The sequence below is a fragment of the Mauremys reevesii genome, linkage group 1 (assembly GCF_016161935.1).
Source record: "Mauremys reevesii isolate NIE-2019 linkage group 1, ASM1616193v1, whole genome shotgun sequence".
Lineage (NCBI taxonomy): Eukaryota > Metazoa > Chordata > Testudines > Geoemydidae > Mauremys > Mauremys reevesii.
Genome location: NC_052623.1, coordinates 22493557 through 22509642, shown reverse-complemented (window position 1 = coordinate 22509642; position 16086 = coordinate 22493557). Strand labels below are relative to the sequence as shown.

At 44.0% G+C, this 16086-nt stretch overlaps 1 protein-coding gene across 24 annotated transcripts in view; it reads left to right on the top strand.

Annotated features, from left to right (window-relative positions):
• TENM4 (teneurin transmembrane protein 4) overlaps positions 1–16086 on the top strand; it is a 766066-nt gene that overhangs the window by 261069 nt on the left and 488911 nt on the right. The window contains exon 1 of one of the 24 annotated variants that reach the window (XM_039490380.1): positions 14336–14482. The exons of the other annotated variants lie outside the window; for them this stretch is intronic. The gene's annotated coding sequence lies outside the window, so the exon portion shown is untranslated. Of the gene's footprint in view, positions 1–14335; positions 14483–16086 lie in introns of those variants that run through there. 24 annotated transcript variants of the gene reach the window in all.

Sequence of the window (16086 nt, the reverse complement as noted above, 5' to 3'; positions counted from 1 at the left end):
TTTTCTTTCAGTTTCACTGAGGATAGTAGAACTCTGGCAGTCTTGGAAGTAGCTTTATACTCAGAGGTGATGAATTCTGCCGATTGCCACAGCTGCTTAGTACATAAGGCTCATATTGAGCCCAGATTATGCACAGGCCCATGTTTGGGTAATGCAGAGTTGCAGTAGCCCAAGAGGAGTTCCAGGTGGGGCTTCGCCTCATCGGGTTTCTGGGTGTACAGGATGGGGCTACAATGAGGGGAAGGACTCTTTGGATCTTCCCTTACATACCAGGCCATGGGGTTAGTCAGAGACTGTCCATAGACATTTGAAAATAAAGTATCAAGACTTATTTTACCTTTTTTTCATCTTTTAAGGACTTGACATCTTCTAATGTCAAAGGCATATAGCAACTAAAGCAAAGCCTCAACAAATACCCATTCCCTATGCTTGACTCTAACATTTAAGAACATAAGAACATAAGAAAGGCCGTACCGGGTCAGACCAAAGGTCCATCTAGCCCAGTATCTGTCTACCGACAGTGCCCCTGAGGGAGTGAACCTAACAGGCAATGATCAAGTGATCTCTCTCCTGCCATCCATCTCCATCCTCTGACGAACAGAGGCTAGGGACACCATTCTTACCCATCCTGGCTAATAGCCATTTATGGACTTAGCCACCATGAATTTATCCAGTCCCCTTTTAAACATTGTTATAGTCCTAGCCTTCACAACCTCCTCAGGTAAGGAGTTCCACAAGTTGACTGTGCGCTGCGTGAAGAAGAACGTCCTTTTATTTGTTTTAAACCTGCTGCCTATTAATTTCATTTGGTGACCCCTAGTTCTTTTATTATGGGAATAAGTAAATAACTTTTCCTTATCCACTTTCTCAACATCACTCATGATTTCATATACTTCTATCATGTCCCCCCTTAGTCTCCTCTTTTCCAAACTGAAGAGTCCTAGCCTCTTTAATCTTTCCTCATATGGGACCCTCTCTAAACCCCTAATCATTTTAGTTGCTCTTTTCTGAACCTTTTCTAGTGCTAGAATATCTTTTTTGAGGTGAGGAGACCACATCTGTACACAGTATTCGAGATGTGGGCGTACCATGGATTTATATAAGGGCAATAATATATTCTCAGTCTTATTCTCTATCCCCTTTTTAATGATTCCTAACATCCTGTTTGCTTTTTTGACCGCCTCTGCACACTGCGTGGACATCTTCAGAGAACTATCCACGATAACTCCAAGATCTTTTTCCTGACTCGTAGCTAAATTAGCCCCCATCATGTTGTATGTATAGTTGGGGTTATTTTTTCCAATGTGCATTACTTTACATTTATCCACATTAAATTTCATTTGCCATTTTGTTGCCCAATCACTTAGTTTTGTGAGATCTCTCTGAAGTTCTTCACAATCTGCTTTGGTCTTACCTATCTTGAGTAGTTTAGTATCATCTGCAAACTTTGCCACCTCACTGTTTACCCCTTTCTCCAGATCATTTATGAATAAATTGAATAGGATTGGTCCTAGGACTGACCCTTGGGGAACACCTTTAGTTACCCCTCTCCATTCTGAGAATTTACCATTAATTCCTACCCTTTGTTCCCTGTCCTTTAACCAGTTCTCAATCCATGAAAGGACCTTCCCTTTTATGCCATGATAGCTTAATTTACGTAAGAGCCTTTGGTGAGGGACCTTGTCAAAGGCTTTCTGGAAATCTAAGTACACTATGTCCACCGGATCCCCCTTGTCCACATGTTTGTTGACCCCTTCAAAGAACTCTAATAGATTAGTAAGACACGATTTCCCTTTACAGAAACCATGTTGACTATTGCTCAAGAGTTTATGTTTTTCTATGTGTCTGACAATTTTATTCTTTACTATTGTTTCAACTAATTTCCCGGTACCGACGTTAGACTTACCGGTCTGTAATTGCCAGGATCACCCCTAGAGCCCTTTTTAAATATTGGCGTTACATTAGCTAACTTCCAGTCATTGGGTACCGAAGCCGATTTAAAGGACAGGTTACAAACCTTGGTTAATAGTTCCGCAACTTCACATTTGAGTTCTTTCAGAACTCTTGGGTGAATGCCATCTGGTCCCAGTGACTTGTTAATGTTGAGTTTATCAATTAATTCCAAAACCTCCTCTAGTGACACTTCAATCTGTGACAGTTCCTCAGATTTGTCACCTACAAAAGCCAGCTCATGTTTGGGAATCTCCCTAACATCCTCAGCCGTGAAGACTGAAGCAAAGAATCCATTTAGTTTCTCCGCAATGACTTTATCATCTTTAAGCGCTCCTTTTGTATTTCCATCGTCAAGGGGCCCCACTGGTTGTTTAGCAGGCTTCCTGCTTCTGATGTACTTAAAAAACATTTTGTTATTACCTTTGGAGTTTTTGGCTAGCCGTTCTTCAAACTCCTCTTTGGCTTTTCTTATTACACTCTTGCACTTAAGTTGGCAGTGTTTGTGCTCCTTTCTATTTGCCTCACTGGGATTTGACTTCCACTTTTTAAAGGAAGTACTTTTATCTCTCCCTGGTTCTTTTACATGGTTGTTAAGCCACGGTGGCTCTTTTTTTAGTTCTTTTACTGTTTTTCTTAATTTGGGGTATACATTGAAGTTGGGCCTCTATTATGGTGTCTTTAAAAAGGGCCCACGAACTTGCAGGATTTCACTTTAGTCACTGTACCTTTTAACTTTTGTCTAACTAACCCCTCATTTTTGTATAGTTCCCCTTTGAAATTAAAGGCCACAGTGTTGGGCAGTTGAGATGTTCTTCCCACCACAGGGATGTTGAATGCTATTGTATTATGGTCACTATTTCCAAGCGGTCCTGCTATAGTTACCTCTTGGACCAGCTCCTGCGCTCCACTCAGGATTAAATCTAGAGTCGCCTCTCCCCTTGTGGGTTCCCGTACCAGCTGCTCCATGAAGCAGTCATTTAAAGTATCGAGAAATTTTATCTCTGCATTTCGTCCTGAAGTGAAATGTTCCCAGTCAATATGGGGATAATTGAAATCCCCCACTATTATTGGGTTCTTAATTTTGATAGCCTCTCTAATTTCCCTTAGCATTTCATCATCACTATTAATGTCCTGGTCAGGTGGTCGATAATTTCATAGAGTGTATGGCCAGAGAGGACCATTAGATCCTCCAGTCTGACCTTCTGTTTGTTGACTTCACTGTGTATGCCAAAGTCTGTCTTCCTGTGGGTTTCAGCATTGCAACGAGGAATGGGAAATCGGCTAATTTCCCCCAGTTACTTGGCAAGCAGCTCTTGTCATTGTAACCTGTTGGCAAACGCTATAACTGTATACAGATGAAATTGTGTGTTTTCACATTTAAATAATTTAAATAATGTCCATACTCCTCCTCCCTGTTTGAACCTCCTTAATTAACCAATTTTCTGGTGTGTCATCACATTTAACCCACAGTTGGGAGCTCCCAGCATTTGAGAATAAACCAGTTGGTGGGGATGGGGGTGGGTGTGTTTTCCCCATTGACAATTATCCTGCTTATTCCCATCATCACACAGGGGCTTTTATTGTTCCAGCAGCAGCCAGCATCTGTGTTGGATTCCAGCTGGCAACTGTAGAGATGAGTCTCTTGTGCCTCTCATTCAGCGTGACCCACTGTAGTGCTGTGGCAGAAGCAGAGATTAAATGTGCAACAGTATCATTGTTCAGCCCTAACAGCAACTTTCTTCGGTTATAGTAGCCAGCCTGGCAGCAATTGGGGGGGGGGGACAAAATGGAATCCACATCAGGGATGCTGAAGAGTTAAGAGCATCTTAGAACTCGTCCACTAGCTGTTATGCATCTTGATTTAGAAACTAACTGAATTAATAAGGCCCATGCAATGAGTGTATAATTGCATATATTAAGAATTTTAACATTCAGAACTGCTGTTCAGGGCTACAGATGTGCACCTTCAATTTTCCATGGATATGGAATTTATAAGGAGACTATTCTGCAGTCTGGCTGGATGTGCTGGGTTTTCCTTCACTAAAATACAGCTCAGTTGTGCCCATAAGGATGAAGCAACGGAATATCCCAATAACAGAGGAGAGGTTTGTTTTCTCACCCATTTTTCAATGCCTGCGATTACCTCCTGGGAGAAGACAATACAGGATTTAGGTGGGACAGATATTGCTTTGTGATTACTGGACTCCTTGAAATAAGCTTCATAAGTGCTTCCTGCCACATGCAGAGTCTTGGGGCCTGCTGGTGAGCAATGATGAGTGGTAGAGCAAATGTTTGCTAACTTTGGGCTGTCTCCCTACTATCTGATGCGGAAGGTATGTAGATCTCTCTTTGAAGTCTGTATTAGCTCTCTGTGTGCATAACTGGAGACAGAGTCTGTAAGACACACAGTGAAGTTCTCTCTTATATAAATAAAAAAAAACCCAAACACTCAGCTAAATACTGTGACCTCAGACCTAATTGGAACTATCCTTGGGTGTAGAAGGTCCACTTTGACTTAGCCATAATGGGGAACCAGGACTAGGTGGTCAAGTACTAGCCCAGCAGAAACATGCCAGGACAGTGTGGGGGTTGAGAAAGGGAGGAGGTACTAGAAATAGCTGAGCAACGGGAGCTGTGAGAGCTACTCTGAGATACAGTCACATAAAAGAGCTAGAGTTAGGGTGAGTCTGGTGGTTGTCAGGCACTTGTATGATTTTTGTGACAGATTCTGGTAAGAAGATGGGAGTTTTAAGATCCTGCTCTCTCTGTGACTAGGATCAAATCCTGAAGCCCTTAGGTAGTTCTCAGGTCTTACTGCAACAAAACTCCCTAAGAGGCAGAGTAGAAAAGGGATTGTAAGCCTCTGAGTTCTGGTTGGGTTCCTAATCCCCCAGGGCTCCGGGGCAGGGGGTTAATCTACCCAAGCCTATTTGCTGGTATAGCTTGTTTCCTGACCTAGTGCAAATCTGGTGTGAGAGCCAGCAGATTTGGGGAGAAGCTGAACAAAGGTTCCATCCACCTGCAGGGGCGGAGGACAACTAGCCTGATGGCAGCTACTTTCAAAGTCTCTGGCAATGCGGGCAGTTTTCCACTTACTTTCCTGGGTCTCTTTATCCCTCTTTACTACCCTATCACAGGCACTTAGCAGGACTCACAACTGCGCCCTAAATGGCCTCATTGGGGATTTTCCCTGAGAAAGGACAGTTCAAAGATTTGGGCCGTGTTTAGACACCTTTAACATACAGGCTGATTTTCAGAAGTGCCAAACACCCACAAATCGCAGTTCTATTAATGGCAGCTGTGGCTGCTCCACCCGCAAATCCCAGTTCTATTAGTGGCAGCTGTGGCTGCTCCACCCCTTTGAAAATCAGGACATGTAGATTTCACTGCCAAATATGGATTTAAGAGGCAAACTCTGAGCACTAGGTCTTCAACATCTTGGCCTGGACCCTTAGGAAGTTTTCATGCCCTGTCACTGTAATGTCTAGGCACCGTGGGAACCTTAGGAGAATTGTCTTATCTGAGCTGCAGTTTCCTGAGGTAGACGAAACTTTTCTGGTTACAGACACGTCAGTTTTTTTCCCTCTTCATCCCTGCCTGCCTCAAGTCCTCCCGTTATTTTCCTCAGCCTGGGTTTGAGGCTCAGGTCAGTTACTCCCTAGCGAGAGGAGACATATTTGGAGTGTCGTCTGGAGAGCCAGGTCACACATTTAAAAAACAATCCACTTTAGCTCACCAAAGGCTGGGCCACTTGTGTTGCCTTCATTTTCTTTATGTGCTTTACACGAATTTTCATAAGAAAAGGTAGCGGGGCCTTCTAGACTAATAACACTTCTCCTTTCTGTCAGACAAGGCTACTAACGGCAAAAGGGAGATAATTGCGCTTTAATTGGGCTCTGCTTGTTCAATGGAGGGGAGGCGGGGGGAGCCTGCCTTTTAGTTCCCATGGCCTTCCAGATAAGTTTACAGCATAATGCCAATTAAGAGAGCAATAAAGAATATGCAAAACAGATGACAACTGCCGCTTACCAGGAATCACTCTTTTGTGACTAAAACAATGGGGGCCTTCAGTGGAGGGTGCCTTTTGCTGCGGCTGCCTCCCTGGTTCTCTGTTGGCATTTTGCATAGGATTTGCTGCTGAATGGGCTAAGTATGGAAAATGTAAGGATGAAGCAAAAGCAGAAGACTTCCACATGTGTGCACTCACCGCAGAGCAGAAAAGAGCCAAATTAACTTTTCTCGTTCCCCCTGGGTTTCTTCTCTCTATTTATTTTATTTTATTTATTTTTAAAGGGATCAAGGTTGGTTTTGTTTTTTTTTTTATTTATTCTTTGCATTTTTTTTTCTTTCTCCTTGTTTGTTGGTTTTGAGGGTAATTATTCACTGGGACTTTTTCAGCTGTCACATGTAACAAAAGGTAATCCAGCCTCTCGCCTCTCCCCCAGCACCTCCTTTCTCCAACAAATGTGGCCTTTGTTGTAGGGAGGTCATCACACAAGGAGCCCTCTTCAATCCCCTGAGATACAAACACTGCTCTGTTTGGCATCAAGGCTACCTTGAGCAAATCTCGCAGTTGGCTGGTCCACCCTGTGAAACATTTCCAAAGGACAGTTGCCAACTTGACAAATTAGGCTCGGATCGATAATCTAAATGTTTTCTTTTCTCGAGATGGGATTCCTAGACTTACTACATGAGTTGTTTATCAATGTATCTACTATAGATATGCTGGCATGAATCAATCTCCATCTAACAGGTGGTCTTTTGCCACGGACTTGGGTTCACGGCTCAGATTGATTCGGTGTGAACCTTGCAATATATTCCAAGTCAGATGTTCTTTCTCTTCATAGCCTGTGGTTTGGTGCTGTTGAAAGAGACACACAGTGGAAATGATACTGTTCAGCCCCAGCATATTTTACAGACTGGAATGTACTGATCAGCTTAAAAGGAGTGCAACCCCGTCTCCACCCTCCTGTAAACATTCGCTTGGATGCTTAATGGGTCTTGCCCTGAATCCTAGATTTGTCAGTGGGAGCTGTAGCGGAGACTCCTTGATAAGAAAACCCCCCTTTAGTAATTATACTTACTCATTCACATCCCTATGGTCAAGGCTGTGTCAGCATTTCACTGATAAACTCCTGTTTTCAATTAAACATGCGGTGTGGGAACCTGTGTTGTCATGTCTGGCTATGGTCCATGCAATTTTGAAGTTACATAGGTGTAGAAAGAGGAAAGATTTTTGAGGCAGTTTTGTAAGGTATGGAAACTGGTTGAAGAAAATAGCCCTCCGAAACTTTGGTTGAAAACTCGAACTAAATCTTTGTAGAGATCGGAAAATGTTTGGTTAGTTCCCCTCCCCCTTCTTCTTTGCTTCCAGGGACCAGAAGCAGAAGTACCACAGTGTTTCCTTATAGGTATTTCAGGTCACTACAGTAAAAGCTGTGTTATCCAGTGTGTTGGGGAATAGCGGATGCCAGGAAGTCAAAAATTCTGGTTAACTAAGAGGGAAGGAGTTTGGGTGCGGGAAGGGGCTCAGGGCTGGGGTTTGGGATGCAGGGAGGGTGCAGGCTCTGGGAGGGAGCTTGGTTGTGGGAGGGGGCTTGGAGCAGGGGGTTGGGATGTGGGAGGGGATGTGGGGTGCCGAATCCGGGGAACGCTCACCTCGGGCAGCTCCCTGCAGGCGCAGACATGTCCCTGCTCTCCGCTGCCTCTGTCTGCAGGCGCCGCCCCTGCAGCTCCCATTGGCTGTGGTTCCCGGCCAATGGGAGCTGCGGAGCCAGGGCTCAGAGAAGGATGGGGGCAGTGCACAGACTCGCCTAGCTGAGCCTCTGCCTAGGAGCAGCAGGGACATGTTGCCACTCGTGGGGAGCCCCCTGATGTGAGCACCACCCGGATCCAGCACCCCAAAACCTCTCCCACACCTCAACCCCGTGTCCCGAGCCCCCTCCTGCACCCAAACTCCCTCCCAGAGCCCATGCCCTGCACCCCCTCCCACACTCCAAACCCCTCATGGCCTTTCCTCCGCCTAGGAGCATCAGAGACATGTTGCTCCTTCCAGGGAGCCTAGCAGAGTCAGGCAGGGAGCCTGCCAACCTCACGCCAATCGGACTAGAAACCGGACTTTCAATGAAGATCAGAAATGCCAGTTTATAGAGCTTTCTGGTTGGTAAAGTGCCGGATAACTCAGCTTTGACTGTATAACTATTTAGTATTTTTATTACAGTAGCACCAGTTCAGATCAGGGCCCTATTATGCTCGGTGTTGTACATGCACATTGTGAAAGACACTCCCTGTCCCACAGATTTTATAGACTAAATAGACAAGCCATACAGAGAATGGGAAAAATTATCTCTAATTTAGAGATGGGGAAAATAGGCACAAAGAGATTAAGGCCTAGATCCTCAACGGAGCAATAGGAGAGAGGTGCCTAAATACCTTTCAGGTTCTTGGCCAAAGTGATTTGTCCAGTGTCACACAGGGATGGCAAAGCCAGGAATTAAATTCAGATCTCACAAGCCCCCTGTCTGATGCCTTAGCTGCAAGACCAACCTTGCTCTCAGCTGATTGATGTCTGATCAGACTCAATACCATAACTGCACGACAAGGACTTGTTCCCTTGACATTTTCAAATCAGTTTTTCCAGACGGGGTTAGCCTGGACAAGGTTTGGATGTGCTTCCGGACTTTGGGGCGCTTGTCTGAACTGAGAACCTTGACATCTTTTGAGGTTAACCCCATCACCATTTTTTATGTTGTTCTGGGCTAAAATTGGCTTTGTAGAGCATTTACTTTAGAAACCAAAAACATCCATCCCGATCTGTATTCTTTCATCAGACCCCAGGTGCTATACAGATTGGATGTGTAGGTGCTCATATGTATCTGTCCACACATCACTGCATCCGGCACTGAAAATGTAACCACACCTGGGGTGGAATACGGAGTATTATTACTTTGGCCACTCACACTAAATGAAGAATAACATATCCAGTTGAAAGTTTAGAAAGGGCAGAATGTACATGAATCTAATGAACTGCGTTATAAGTAAGCCCAGGGGTTAAGCCAAACATACTTATTCTTGTTAAATGTTCCCTGGGAATTTAATAACCCAGGTCTTGACCATGTGGTTTTGTGACTCATTCAAAATGCCTTCTGGCTTCACCATCCCCTTAAATTCATCCAAACCTTTCATTGCTGACAACTTTTTAAATCAATACTGGATGCTTTTCTAGAAGATACGCTGTAGGAATTATTCTGGGGGAAGTTCTCTGGCCTGTGTTATGTAGGAGGTCAGAGTAGATGATCACAATTGTCCCTTTGGGCCTTGGAATCTATGAATGTAGGAAATTCCTTCCTATTCCACAAACAAATGGAAGTGTCTCTGGCTCATTGATATTTTCTGCATCATATTCCTTTCCTAGCATCCTAATCCAGACGTTTACTGCCTGTTGCCTTTAATAGTTCTGCCTAAGTTCCCTACGGTGTTACTTTGGTATTTCTCGGAATCCCAAAGCATGTTCACATAACGAATGAATTGATCTTAACAGTACCCCTGAAAGGATGGAAAGCAGAATTCGGCCCACTTTACAGAGAGGGAAACAGAGATAAAGAAGTTTGGCTCATTTTCAGTTTGGGTGCCTACAGCTAGGCAACAGCATCGCTATTGAGAAGACTGTGACAGTGTAACGCATTGGTCAGTGTATATTACATGTGCCCAACACGCAGAGGTTGTGAGTCTGTTACCGCCCCTCTGCAGAGCTTGGCTCTTTACCTGAAGCTGTCGAGACACTCGTTCTCTCAGCTCCGCAGGTCCCCTGTTCAATCCCCTACAGAGCTTAGCTGTAGGCCCCAAGACTGAAAATTGTGCCATGAGTAAATAAATGAGTAAGTAGCAGAGTAAGGCCTAGCGCTGAAGAGCGCCTGACTCCTACCCCTCTCCATTGACCACAAGATCAGGAGGTCTCAGCCCCCACAGTTTTAACAGAGGCTGTGGGAGTACAACAGTTCTCAGGTCCCTTTCAGGTGCTGCTTGGTGCTGAAAGTGCCGGTTTGCAGGCTTGTATGCTGGGATGTTGTAGCTGTGTCAGTCCTAGGATATTAGAGAGACCAGGTGCGTGAGGTAGTATCCTTTATTGGACCAGTTTCTCTTGGTGGGAGAGACAAGGTTTTGCGCTGTGTGTGGCTTGAAAGCTGGTCTCTCTCTCTCCCCAACAGAAGTTGGTCCAATAAAAGATATTACCTCACCCACCTTGTCTCTCTAATTTTGCAGGCTTATCAGTAGTCTGTGGTGCAAACAAATGAATTTGGGAGGGAAATTGCAGCCGGTGGAAGCACTCTCTTACAGACAGTCAACAAAGTTTGTGCAAGTTGTTTTGCTGATGCTGAGAACAAATGATTATTTAGGACTTTGACTGGAAAATCAAAAAACACACACACCCCTATCCCCAATAAGTGACTCATTATTAGAGGCTCTGGAACCTGAGGGGCAGGATCTTATTCCATTTCCTTTATCAGCAACATAGATATCTGGGCCCAGTCTCTGCTCATTGGAGTCATCCATCAGGATTACTTTCCACCTCTGTCTTGCTGCTCATAAAAGCTGGATTTGTAGTTTTCATTAAAAATAAAACAAAATCTCTATTCCAGTTGCCCTGCTAAGGTGCTGAATTCAACCTGAAGACCCTGCCTAATATTAAGAGGCAACACAGAGAAGCCTCCATAGTGACTCACAATAATAATAATAAGGGAATAACTCTAGCTATGATAGGACTGGGTTTACAACTCATAGCACCGGCGTTTGTTATACCATGCGTGTACCTTACCCCACTGTTTGTCACTGAAGGATCTGTTCTCAGTGCCTCTGTAGCACCAGAGATTAGCAACTCTGCTGCACATTAGCAGGTGAGAAGCTTTATCCTCTACTGGCATTAAAACTGAATATTTGAAAAATGATTGTTTTGTTCTTAAACTAGATTATTTCCACTTGTCAGCAATTGCCTGTGTGTGAGAGAGAAAGAGAGGGAGGATGGGGGTCTGTCTCCCTTCTCGTATATGAGGTCATACTCTTTCCTAGGACAGCTGTCACTGGCAGCCAGGGGCGGCTCCAGACCCCAGCACGCAAAGCCGGGAGGGCGGCAGATGGCTCCGGTGGACCTCCCACAGGCGTGCCTGCGGAGGGTCCGGTGGAGCCGTGGGACCTGCGACCGGCAGAGTGCCCCCCGCAGCATGCCGCCCTGCTTGGGGCGGCGAAATGTCTAGAGCCGCCCCTGCTGGCAGCAAGAACAGCCCAAGAAGTAAGGCATATGCACCATCGGGACCACGATGCTCATTACCGCTAACATGACAACACTCCCCCAGTAATGTGTTGCATGCTGTGTGTATAGCATGTTTCTCTCATCCTATGATTTGTCAGCATTTTACTAATTAGCAGCACGAGGAAGATAAATACAACTGCACTCATTTTATAGATGGCTAACATGAGGCATGAAGAGGTTAAGTGACTTGCCCAAGGTTACAAAATAATGTAGTGCCATTTGTTAAGAATGTAACCCTAAAATTCGATTTCCAGTCCACAGTACTAACCATACTCTTACACTAGTACTACAGATACCATGGAGTAGCATAGCTAGTGCCTCAGGAATGTAACCCTCTGATTAATGTGATGGAAAATCATTTAAAATTAACGTGGCAGTTTCTTAATGAGTGTTACATGCTGACTGATTCAAAAGCTATATGTAAACTGTGGATAACATGGGCATTAATCATAGCAAGTTACACAATTTAAGGGCATTAGAAAGATAAAGGCCCCTTTCCCCCAAACACTGAAGTGATAAAGTCATCACTGAGATAACATTCTTAAAGAGAACCATATTGATACGTACTGAAAGATATGCAGTAGTTCAAACCCAGGGAGAACTTTGCCAGCCCTTCTTGGAAGATAATTAAAATGACACTAAACAAAAGAGGGAAAAAAAACCAGACCCATCTGCAAACTTGGGGTGTGATCCTAACCTCGGATGCTCCCAGGAAACTCAATGGGAAATCAAACCTGGGTTTTTAGACACTGGGAGCTGTGTGCATGTCCCAAGGTAAAGTGTGGTCGGGATACATGGGATTTTTGAACATATTGCAGAGTTTCAGTTTTATCGCCTTAATCAAATAGTGCCTGATGTTTCAAGATTTTGAGCAACTCTTGAGAATTTGTTGAGTGCTCTCAAGTCTCATCAAAGTCATTGGGAGCTAGAGGAATTCAGCAGATCCCAGGAGGCTCCCATTTCACATTTTCTTGAGTTACATATCTTCTAAATAAATAAATAGTTTTTAAGTCAAATGAAATTCGGGAGCTAGGTTTACAGCTTTGTTCTGCTTTGCCATGCAGGAGATACAGGGCTGAGTTACAATCCTGCTCATTCCTCAGCGGCCTGATGCTGTAAATTGCTAACCTGTCTCGCCTATTTAAGCCATTGGGTGTTGAGAGCATTCAGTGTCTTGCATTATCAGGCTCCATAAGAGCAAGGACCGGGAATTTTGTGGAGGCAGCACGCTCATCCCTTGGTGATCAATAGTTGCCACTTATCCACCACTTCTTGCTCAAAGTTTTCACAGAGCTTTACAGAGAAACTCTTTTAAACCACACATCACCCTTCTTTCACAGATGGAGAACTAAGTGGTTTGCCTAAAATAGTCCATTGAGTCAGTGACAGACCTGGAAATAGAACCACGAAATTCTAACTTCTAGTAACTAGATCCCATCCCTTTCTGATGACCATCTTACTGCAGCCAGTCCAGGGAAAGAATACAGACTCAGATGTTCAAACCTGTATGCAAGCACATTTGTACTAACCCGATTTGTGCACTTCTTGGTCCTAGTTTGCATTTCCAATGTGGGATTTGCATGCAGAAACACTGATGCTTATTGCACATGTACAGAAAGGACAGTTGCAGAAGTGAGTTTGAAAATCTGGTCTGTATTATCCCATCTGGTATTGTCTAATACATGACATTAAATTCAAGTTATCGCTTTGTTAAAAATGATTATATGCAAAGAAGAGTTTGAGTAAAATCTCTTTAAAATGCATACACTGAAAAAACCCTGTTGGCACTTAGACAGATAAGACCATTTTTACTGGCATATATTTTGCTTGGCGCTAGTTCAGCCTCTCCTAATAGCTTAATAATTTTGGCAGCCACACCAGTGAAAAATGTTACTGAACCAGACCCAATTATGTGTACAGAATGTAAACAGTTGTTGTCTCGTGGGAATAGCTACTGTATAGCCACGGCTGTAAATTGTTATGGTAGATTGCTCCAAATTTGTTTGTGACAAATGACCATATGATGAGGTTGTTTCTGGGCCTTGCTGCTGATGTGATGGCATTGTCAATGGAGTGTGATACCACCATGCTTTTCGTGAGAGCTCTTAGGCCAGCTTTACAACGTGTGGCAGCTCTGACCTAAGCTTGCGTGGCTTTTCTGCTTTTGGTAGAAAACGCCACAACTTCTCTCTAGACATAAGTCGTATGAGCCTGATTCCGGAGCAGTATATCTCCTTTTCCTCATTAGCCACAAATGGAATGGTTGCTTGGACTATTTCTTAGCCTGAAAAAATGATATGGAATTGGCTGTGCTTGCAGTTTTGCAGCAAAGCTTTTAAAGCACAACAAAGCCTTTTCTTGCTTGCCTTCATTATGTTGACCATTTTGCAAAGTTGTATGATCTTTTGTATATGATGCCGGGGCACCCATTCAGCCTCCTTAACTGAAAGCAAGTCTGAAATTGGTTAAAAAGCCTTCGGAAGAAGCTTGAGCTAAGCCCGGTCTGCAATTAAAGGACTGCAGTGGTGAAAAGGGGGAGGGGAAAAGCATTGGAAACTGGGGGAACACAAAGATTGGGAGTTTTCTTTCAGCGCTTCTCAGAACTCTGAAATGAGAAGACCCTTCCAGCCAGCACCTGGCAATACCATTGAGTATGCCTTCCTGCAGTTTAAATTAGAGTAACACTGAAACACAGCAGGCTCCTGCTAAAAGGGGGTGGGGAGGGGAAGGGAAGAGTTTTTTATTTTAAAAAAAAAAAAAAAGCCCTTTCTGATGCATTCAGGTAGAAGAGTGTAAAGTAAATAATGAAGTCTGAAGCCGAAGGGCAGCACACAAGAGCATGACTTTGCATTCCATTCAAGTCTGCTGCCAAGTCGCTGAAGGAGAGCTTAGAAAATGAACTGTTAAGCGAGGCACAGCTCTGTGCTCTAGCTGAGCTTGCAAATGCAAACCAGAGTTCCTTGGGAAAGCAAGTTAGAGTGCAAGCCACTTGGAACCTAGGCCACTACTAATCATTGTCCTTATCAGACTTTTCCAGGGAGCCAGTAAACATGCATACTTCAGGAAATGGCATGTTATAAATGTGAGTGACTAAAAGCATTGCAGTGGAAAAGGCAGCAGACTATTATTTATCATCGCAGTTGCAGAGGTACCATTCTCTTGTTGTGCTAGACTGGTTGTAGGGAGGGTGCTTCACCAAACCAGTGTGAAGCTTCGTATGAGGTAAGCCTGATTTTTAAACCATATTGTTTTGTTTTATTCCTACTACCACCTAGTTTCCCGTGAAAAGTCATCTGCTCAAGAGCTCACTTCACCCCCTAGCTCAGCAGAGCACACTGCAATGCCCCGTTTTCCCAGGCTTCCCCCAATGTGGATGGGATGAAGGGGTATTTTATTTGTGGTAGATTGGGAGATGTGTACCGGATATTGACTTTTGTCTCTGCTTAATTATAAAGATGGTAAGGCAAGTTGAAGTCACGATAAAATGAAGAATTAAAATAGATACTGAGATATGGAATCTGGCTACTTTTCTATGCCACGTGTTCAATATTTTTGATCAAAAATGGGAAGAGAAAAATAATCAAAAGCTGTAGATTTCCGAGTTGTGGATTTACACGTGATTCTAGCTCTTAGAGTATTTCCATTGTGGCATGTTAAACCCAGGATGTTCATAGTAGGATCTGATTAGTGTGTGTGTGTGGGGGGGGGGGGGGGGGAACCACACTGAAACAAAAATCAATGGACCAGAAGAAGTAATTTTTTCTGTGTGCAGTTGAACTTGGTGACAGATCTGCCTCCCTTCAGTGAAGTGCTGTACCCCAGCTTCCAATAGTCCCTGCCCAAATGACTACCCCTGAATCAGGCTAATAAAACAAACCCAATTTAAAAAGCAATATAAACTGTATAACCTTAAACTGGTTTTTATTTTTGGTCACGCCCTCCTGTTTCCTAGCATCGAGGGTGGGCCATTTATTTAGCTGAAGCACTGAAGATGCAGAAAATATAAATGAGTAGGTCAGAATTCCTAATTCTGCTTACTTCAGCTCACCAGCTTGGAACTGATGGGATCTGATTAGCCATCTTCAGTGCTCAGCCAGAGCTTGGAACCAGGGAGGGGTGGGGAAATGGAGCAGTTAGTGAAGCTAGACTACAGCTTTTATGAGCCTTCATCCAAAGACTGCACAGTATTGCCTTGAGTATTGCAGGGACGATATGCAGATTTGGCATTCAAGACAGGAATTTTGGGAGTGGGCTGAGCAGTATCTTAATAGGATTTTAGATGAGCCGAGAGAGTCCATCGCCTCTTGTGGTGTGACCAGAACTGAAATTTACATCCTGGTGGTTTATTTATGATATTTTATATTTTCAAAGAGAAGGAATTTCTTCAGGTTACATAATGAAGTGACTTCTGGGATAGCCCCTTTGTCATTGTTGTCAGTTGTTTTCAGCACAGGTCTGGAAAGGGGGTCGGTGCTTTAATTGCAGCTGCAGAGGTGCAAAATCATATGATTCCAGTTTGCCTGACATGGGAAATTGCTGAAAAATTACACAAGAGGACAGAGAATTCAAGAATGCATGTGGAGAGAATTCTTACTGACTTCAGTGGGAATTGCATCTGCTACACCTGTGCCAAATTAGGGGGTAGGGCATTGTGAGAGTGGTGGGACTCTACTATAGTGCATGTCAGTTGCCACTTTGGTTGTCAGAGATTTCTAGAGTTTATTTGGGTAACTATCAGAATTTTCAAAAGCTTGAGTAAACCAGATTTTGTCCGGCCTGTTATTCCCTCTGATCCTCCCCATCTGTCTCCCCTACCCCATCCCATT